Source organism: Pyxicephalus adspersus, chromosome 9 (genome assembly GCF_032062135.1).
Source record: "Pyxicephalus adspersus chromosome 9, UCB_Pads_2.0, whole genome shotgun sequence".
Taxonomy (NCBI): domain Eukaryota; kingdom Metazoa; phylum Chordata; class Amphibia; order Anura; family Pyxicephalidae; genus Pyxicephalus; species Pyxicephalus adspersus.
In genome coordinates, this window is record NC_092866.1 from 26955064 (window position 1) to 26964486 (window position 9423).

Consider the following 9423-nt stretch of genomic DNA (forward strand, 5'->3'; position numbering starts at 1 on the left):
CCATGTAACAGGTATTTTATAGTTTCCTCTAGGAAAATGTTAAAATATGTGCTTGGCTGCTTTAGGCAAGAATTGAACTTTTATTTTGCTGTACAATATTTTTCATATAAAGCCCAATAAGTGAAAGTCATAAGGGTTGCCAAAAGCAAGTCTGATCAACTAATTGTATGTGTTACTAATGTAATGTATGACTCTAAGCCTCCAAAAGTGATATTTAATGAGGAGTGAGTAAAAAGCTTCTGGCTTTGTGGAAAGGGGTTCTGTTAGTATCCTAATAACATATTACTTTTCAACATCGTCCCCATTGAGTCAACTTTCCTTTTTCTTCGATGTTCCAACACGTGTTTTATAATGTTCCTGTGGGGGAGTGTTGACATATTTTATTTCTTTTGTTCCCCATTGTTATGTTGATATTGGTAAACTTATATGTAGTCTATGGTCCTGTTATACCTCGATTTAAATACAATTTTATTTTTTACCATTGGTAACAAGGCACAGAACATAGAAAAATATGATACACATACTCATATAGTATATAAAAGTTATAAGAACTTTATAGACCTGCATCTGTATTATAAATGTATAGTTTTAAAGGAGGTACAGTATCCAGGTTTAGGTTACAAAAGAGGTTGTGGAAGAGAATAGGAAAGTAGAGTTAACACAAGGAACAGTAGAGAAATAAATGACGGTAGAAGGGGAGCAGAAAGAAGGCTATTAGAAGAAAGATGAAAGAAAGATCAGATGTAACTAAAGCATTGGGAGAGTAGGGGTTGCATTTGAATGATTGGTAATCAATCACAGATTTGACTTCGATTTTCTAGGACTGTTCAAATGTCACATTTCAATCTTTATTCATCAAACCAAAACATAAAATGATTGGTTTACTAAAGAATTAGGCATGTTCTCTTTTAAAGTAAAATTGCATTGATTCACCTAAATGTATTGTAAGCAAAACTGTATATTGCAAAGTAAAAATCTGAAAAAAATATTTTTCTTTATTTCTACTAATTTATTGTCTTTAAAAATTTAGTTAACCTTATTCTTCCTAAATAAATTCTTCCTCCCTTCTCCACTATTATCAGCAAACCACGTGGAAAAGAACCAAATTGGGATAATCTTGGTATTTTCTGTAAGGAAACTGGTCAACCATGCTATGGGCAAGTTGACCTGTAATCCCAACACCTGCTACCAGTTTTACAGTTCTACAAATCGGCCACTAACATTATGTCATTAGTGCTGTTTTAAAATTGCAGGAAAGCTGTATGCATTTGTATGTATGCCAAGATCTTCTTCTCATTATGTCTCCTCTTAGATCACAATAAACAATTGCAATATTTACTTTGGCAACTAGTCATTGGTCATGTACTCTATTCTGACTAGACACGCCTCACAACTGCACACATAAGGTCTTCTCAAGGAAGGTGTTCACAAAACTTTAAAGCCTAAACATGTACTTTATACAGTGTATTTGTTGCTGATCTTTATCATTTGTTGTTCATCAAGCACTGTCTAAAGTAAAAGAAAAACTACATGCAAAGTTCATGTACACAGTTCTACCTTGCTCTGCCAATTACTGCACTCTTACCCCACTCCTTAATATATTAGACTGATATCTACTTCACACCCAGGAGCTAGGGATATTTATTTAAGTTGTTGATGGACAGACTTCAGAGGAGTACCAGCAAGCATTTTAGCACAAGTTCAGCAAAGCATTGCAGTGCTACCAGAGACTAGTTGCTGACAATGTTAATGGAAACTTCTGCACCCTGTCATCTCCTACATAGCTGCTTTTTTTTTACAAATCTCTAACCATTTTCTGTTTCTCTCTTTAGTGTACCTCAGCTCCTAGTTTCTAAGAGTTGAGTAAGGACCTATACACTGATGTGGATATGTGGGGTGTGCCTACATCACACACTATGTGATAAAAGGGAGCCATAAAGATCTCTCCTCCCAGTGGTCAGATAGTGGATCTAATTTCAGGCATGATGGTGTCGCTAGGAGTTTAAACAAGGTGCAGCATTCAAGCAAAGTAAAAAATGTTTGTATGGTGTAGGTCTGTTGTACAGGAAGAAACAGTTGTTTGGGTGTGGTAAAAAGGCATGTAGATCAGCTTTAGGTGAACCTATTATGTAAAATCATAAGTAGCCAAATGTGTATGTCCATTACTGTTTTATGTTCTTGTAGAAAAGAGCATATATCTAATGCATATGGCCAAGATTCGTGTTTTGTTATTTATGCCTATGTTTGTAGCCTCTGCATTGTGGGCGTGGGTCAGAATGGCATTGTATCCATCACTACCCTGTAGACCGTAGGACTTATGTGATAGATCCTTCGATGTCAGGGGCCGACTGTCTTCACTCTTCCTGTAGTTCAGTTTGCAATTAGCTATTACTGTACTGTATTTTTCATACCAGACCAGCAGCCTCTAGTGGATCCTTATCTCAAACTAAAATGTGTGATTCTGGATCTAGAGTTCACAAAAATATGGGTAGGAGCACCAGCAACACAGTTAATATGGTAATAGGTAGTAGCAGTTTCACAGAAAGCGATCTTGTTATATATGTTTTTATACAGTAGCAAGAGGCAGATACTTCCCTTTGTGCACTAGCTAACTTATTTATCATCTCAGTCAAAGCAGGAAGATGAAGACAGTGAATGTGATATGTTACCACGGAGTCAGGGTACTTCTGCTTCCTTCACAACAATTAAAACCACTCTCTCTGAAGGCGAAACAATTCAATTCCTCCTTCTGATTTTAGACAGTATTCCTGTATCTCAACAGATGGGGATAAGAAGTTTGTGTGAATCACAGGAAACTAGAGCTGAAGAGGTACACAAGGAGATGTCTGATGCAGTCCAGAGGAGCTACAAGAGAGAAGTGTTGAGGAGGAGAGCATTAAGAGTGGCATAATTGTGCGTTGTCTTGGTTCTTTTGGTGGCAATGGTGGTCTGGCTGCTTGTGTCAGTGCTGCAGGCAGTATTGGTGGTGCTGAGGGTGGTGATATTGGTAGTGCTGATGGTGGTGGAAGAAGTAGTAAGTAATGTGTTACAGAAAACTAGTTCTCTTAGAACAGCTTCAAAACAAGTAGAATTTGGTGTCAATTTTTTGGCATATTCTGTCAGGCTCAGGCAAACATGATGGTATTGTTCTTGGCCTAACATGGAAATCAATTGAGCGGATGAAATGAGTTATGAGGACTACAGTGGTGGCAAGGTAGGTACTGTGCTGCAACACACAACAGGTACTTTTTTGCAAGCCAGGCCCTCAAATTTGAGAGTCTCTACCTCTGAAAGCTTCAAATTGTAGGGCCTTTGTACATTGAGTATCCCCTATTTGGGCATTTTTTGCAATAATGCATGTTTTTCTGTGTGTAAAATATGTAAATAAATCCCAGCAAATCCCAGCAAATCCTACTGCATCCTACTCATCCTCCATTCACTGCTTAAAAGAATGAAGTCATTACTATTGTTTTTGTTATACTTCTGATGCTGGTATTTCTGCTCCTCTTGCCTGTTGGGTTCAGTGGTCATCAAGGCAAGAATTGCGTACTACACATGTACATTGCCACTTTCTGCTTCTTCTACGTAACCAGACCACAGGGCAAGGTGGTGGACCCTCTGTGTCACCAGCTCAGTATGTAAAGATGAGCACGGGATGTCTAAGTAACAGCCTGATCCTCCCCTGAGCCTCCAGTGGAAAGAATGTTTTGCTGCAGGCTGCTGCCAGGTTGTGGCCCCTGTGCCTGCCAAATTCAGGTGACTGCTGACAGGCATGAACAAATCGTGGTGCCAGAGGGAGAGACAGAGAGTGATCAGACAAGCCAAAGGTCAGGGCAGGTGGCCATCAGGAATAGTCAAAGGTCAAGCCGTGGTAGGTACATGAGCAAATCAGGAACAGAAGATACAGACTGGAACTGGGGAGCAGAGCCAAATGGAACTCCTTGTTCAGGCAACTTCTGGTTGAAAGTCATTTCCTTATAAAGGGAAGGTCATGTGATGGATGGGGCCATGTGACCTGCAGAGATCTAAACCTACCACCAGGGGAAGTGCTGGAGAGGAGGCAGTTCAGGTCCTGTTTGCCAGCAGGTGTAGTGTGTCTGCGGAACACTCTAGTCCTCTGAGGCAAAGGGGCAGCTGACAGGGACCAGGAAGTAGGGTCGGGACTGGGATCCCTGAGCAGAGCTGGTGCTGGCAGCAGGGAAATGTAAGGTGGGTGACACTAAGGAGGGCACAGATCCCCTGGTCCTACAGGGGATCTGTGACATTTTACTTGTAGTTGTCCATTCTCTATTGGAGAGTGTTTCACCAGAAGTACACTTGCAGCTATCCCCTGGCATGCCACATAAATGCTCTCCTGATGTTTTCCACTATTAGCTCTCCTGACCAACTGTTACTGCAGTCTATGCTGTAAAACCTGGAGAAAGCTAGATTTAAAATAAAAAAAAAAACTTAATGTGCTTAGCCTAGTCAGTCTTGTCAGCCGCAAGTGTACTTTTGGTTCCTAGACCCAGATCATTGCAGAAAATTTGTGGAATATTTCAAGCCTTCTGAATGAATAGTAAATGGTAAATATTATGAACAAACACTGTACATCTGCCGCCTTTTCCCTTACAGTTCATACCAGTGCCTCATCTCTTCAGCAGGCATCTCTCCATTCCCCACTGCATCATCAACTTAGTTTGTCTTAGCTAGTTCTCCCAGATTCAAAGGCAGCACCAGGCCAAGTGGGGCCAACTACAGGCTTTTGGGCACAATGGCTAACTATTTTCATTTTTAAAGAGAGTTAGAAGATCAGAAAGGCCACAAATTATCATATCTGGCATGTCCCAAAGTGCCTGATTACTTAACACTCAACCCCATAAATTACTGGACTAAGAAACTGTACGTTTGGGCAGAATTTTCTGAGTATAGCATCTAGGCATCTAAATTGGCTAAATGAGCTATTGCAGTTGATTTGAACACAAAAAACACTGCAGTGTTTAGTTGCAGTTATGTACTGGCAATTTTTTCCAATTGAGGTGTAAATAAAATTGCTTTTTTATTCAGGTGGACATATCATAAAAATGGATTCATATTCTGTTCCATACTGTCCCAGATTCCTGGAAAAAGAAAACATTTGTTTTTCTTGTAGTAGTTACCAGCAAATATATGGAATATAAATTATATATATATTCTCATTATATGGAATCTCTCAATCTGGTAATAATGGGCTTAAGAACCATATAGTGTTCTGAAAGCAGGTTGTTTGCATAGGTCTAGTAGCATTATCTTCAAGTTTTTTTGTGTGGACAATGATAAGGATGTTTTTTACTTGCTTAGAGACTTAATAGAATCTTTATGTGGTATAGCAGATATAAACCAGGACAGTTTTGCTCCCTGTAAAATTTCTGCAGCATTAAGGTTCTTGTATATTTCATCTCTGACAACCTTAAATAGTTCAACTTTCAGTACAGCTGCACATAACACTGGGGAACAATTTTGAACAAATTTTTTGTTGACCTTTTTACACTAAAATAGGTATGCTTATTCTGAAAGTGCAGTTAGTTTTCTTCTATCATGTCAGGTTTTTTCTCTACCGCTTATATTAATGCAAATATTGTAGTGTGGATTTGTATAGGCTATTCATTTACACGCAAGACAGTGTGGTCAGAGGTTGTGGGCTGCTCTACGTAGTGAATAAGCAAAATTTATTTTTCTACTTACACACGTATTTTCTTTCTTTCAGATCATGTCTGGCTTTGCTGTTTCTCGTTGTTTTCTCTGTTTCATTCTGTTATATCTGTGGCAGTTTCCCCATTCCCAGTCAAAGGGCGAACATCAGCACACTTGTAGAGCAAGCCTATTTGTCATATTTCAAAGTTAAACTTGGTGATCAAGATAAGCCTTGGCACCCTCATAAGGTGTGCAAACAGTGTGTCTAGGGTTTACGGATGTGGACAAAGGGAAGACGTGATAAGATGCCATTTGGTATACCTATGGTTTGGGGGGAGCCAGGAGATCATTTCAGTGACTGTTACTTTTGTATAGTGAAAACTTCAGGATATAACAAGAAAAATAAATGTAACATAGAGTGTCCTAGTCTACCATCGGCTATACGCCCAGTGGCTCATTCATATGAAATCCCAGTGCCGTTTTTCATTACACTATCCTCTCTTTAAGAACATAATTATGGTGATGAACTAGGTGACAACAATGATAAAGAGTTTGAAATTGAAAAGGACTCTGTTCGTAAGGGATTTGATCAGTAGGAGTTGAGTGATGTGGCATGTGATTTGGGAGTATCGAAGAAAGCTTTAGAACTCCTAGCATCAAGACTGCGTGAGAAAAACTTACCTAAAAAAAGAACTAAGGTATCACTCTTTCGAACCACAGAAATTGCATTTCTGCAGTACTTTAGAACTGACAATGGCTTTGTGTGTTGCCATAACATACCTGGTTTAGTGGAGCAATTGGGAATTCCAATCTACAACTCAGCTGAATGCCGACTATTCATCAATAGCTCAAATCAGACCCTAAAGTGTGTACTCCTTCACAATGGCAATAAATGTGGGTCAGTCCCAATTGGCCATTCAGTTTGTGTGAGATCAATTTTTTTCAGTGTCTGTAAAAGTCCCTTGTGCACATGCCCAACATTCGTCATGGGCAGTAGGAGCAACCAGAAGCCTCCTGAGACACATGTCTCATATCCCAGGAGGCTTCAGGAGGCTCATACTGCGTTCTGCGCTCACATTTTGTCTTTACTGCACAGAAGGGGAGGGGCTTCCCGCTTTTTAAATAACAAAACTAATTTAGAGAGAGAAAAAAGATACTTTTACATTCTACCCTTTATATAAAGTAAAAATTATGGTTTTAGATCCGCTTTAGGGTTGCAGAAGTGAGAATTCCTTGTGTATGTTTCTAATTCAGAGGTTGGATCTTTAGTTGCTCTGGATTTAGACAGTGTCCTACTTTGGTGCATATCTCTGGTTTCAAGTACCTTAAAGATATCAGTCCACAAATTAGAACAGTAGGGTCTATGGGATTTGGTATGACTTGAAGTTGATTTATAGCTAAGATACACCCTTCACTGAGCAAGAAATGAAGATTATCGGAGCCTAATGGTGTTAGACTAAACATAGTATTAATGAGTAAAACATTTGAATAACCTGAAGGGTAGCCAAAGTGTAAGGATAAGTACTCCAACATGAGAAGGAGAAATAAAAAAATAAGGTTAATTAGAGATTCAGAAAAAAGACCAGGTTGCCACCCAACCACAAAGAAAAGAAGAGTTGAGGATGGGAGGAAATATTTATGTCCTCCCCTATTCCCACTTTAATAGAGTTGAAAAAACTCTTAGGAAAGGAATGGTCAGGACCTAGGTGTTTACGTAAAATGTGACTACACTGTCTAGGGGAAAAGGAAATTGATCACTTTGATTACTGTTTTCTGACATCAATTGCTCCATATGTTGTGTGTAATCAAGTTCCATTATTTAGTCCTGAGCCAATGGTAGGGCAGATGAACACCAGTATGATCATTCTAACTGCCATTAGAATGGCCTGAGAATGCATAATTTTCTTCATCATAGAGAGAAGGGTAATGGTGGGTGTATTCTAAATCAAAGATTCTGCAAGAAGAAGATAATTTATGTGTCAAAATAAAAGATTTCTCCCTCGTCACTTGGGGGTGGTGAAATCCCCAACTCCCAAGAATTTAAAAGGAATGTGAAGATGTTTGAACTTCCACATGAATTGCCTAGAAACATCCTGGAGTTTGCAGAAGAATGTTTAAGGGACATAGATATACCTATTAGTAGAAGAATGTTGAAGGAACATACCTATTTATGTCCCTTTTCTTCTAGAAACTCCAGGGTTTAGGCAATTCACATGGAAATTTTAGGAAATATATCCATTTTGAGAACATGAATTCTAGCAAACCAGGAATGTGGCAACTGATCGTATTTCTGGAGGTCTCATTAGTTCTTTTCCAGCATATGATGATAGTTCTAGTCAAGAGATTTGGTGGTAGGAAAATGTTTAGATATTTCAGGGTCCCAAGGCAGTGTGAGAAAGAAACTTTGTTGAGATGCGTAGTGAACTGGGGAGGTAAAAGAGAAACATTTATTTTCTGATTTATGAATATTTACTTTGAAGTTGTTACAGGTGGTGAATTTTTAAAACTCTTGGAAAGCTGCAGGTTTTAAGTGAAGAAAAAAGTTGATTACAGTACTTCCCCTCTAAATTTTGAGTATCGAAGGTGAAGCGGCTTGAGTAGAGAAGGAGCATGTAAATCCCCTTTGGACACCTAGAAGCACTCCTTAGTCTCACAGCCTTTTCACTAGATAAACTAAAGAAATGCTAAATTGCAGCATGTAACGGCCCGTTAAATTTGGCTACAAATCTCTAAAAGCAGCTCATTTCACAGGTACCCTAAATTAGAGCTGGAATGTCAAACAATTCATGAAAGATTCCATAATTTATTGTCCTACAGCAACAAATACAGGCAAAGAATTTTAGAGGCCTTCATAAGCTCTTTTTTATCGCTTCCACTCAATATCCTATTATTTATTATCTAGGTGTCTTGAGGTGTCTCTTTATCTATCTACTCTGCAGTCAGATATTTAATCCTCTCAGTGGGCTTGATTTATTAAAAGCTCTCCAAGCTTGGAGAAGATACATTTTCATCATAGAACAAGAGTTATTCAGCAAACCTGGAAGAGGTGGCTACTAAAAAGGTGACCTTTAAAAAGATACTCTATGAAAAACATGTATCTTTGGATATCATGGTAAAATTAATAAGCAATAAGATATCCCGTTTAAGGAAAAGGATCCTGTTTAGTGGTCTAAGCTTCAAACTTGCTGATATGCATAAATCAATAAGAAAATGGTCATCCCAATAGATAAGTGTAGAAGCTTATATGGGACAGAGATTTGTAAACTCAAATCTAGTCCGAATTAGTGGAAATTCAATATGTAGTAGATATTTGGATTCGGGAAATCAAAACCTTACCTAATATAAGCTTATTTAAACCTATCCCAACCTTTCCCACACCCAAGTATATTCTATGTTGTTCTTTTTGGGGGATTTGTAAGGTATTTGTCAGGTCTAGCTGTTTCAAAGAAATGCAATTTGATCAAATCTATCACTGGAATAAAAGAACCTAATTAGTACAAAAAATTAGAGCTTCTCTTGACTCGAATCTTCAAAAGGGTCAATATGTGAAACATGAATGTCCTACTATGGACAACTACTATGTACAATTCTGTAATCATGTTTATTGTGCGTTTTTTTTTATGTATTTGGGATTTAAAATATTTTGAAATGAATTTATTTTTAAACATAAAAAATACTTTTTTGTACTTTAAAGCACCTTAAAAGTCCTTCTAATTCAACAACTCCTGCTTGCAGTCATCATTTGTTGTCAAAATGTCCAAATGATTTGGG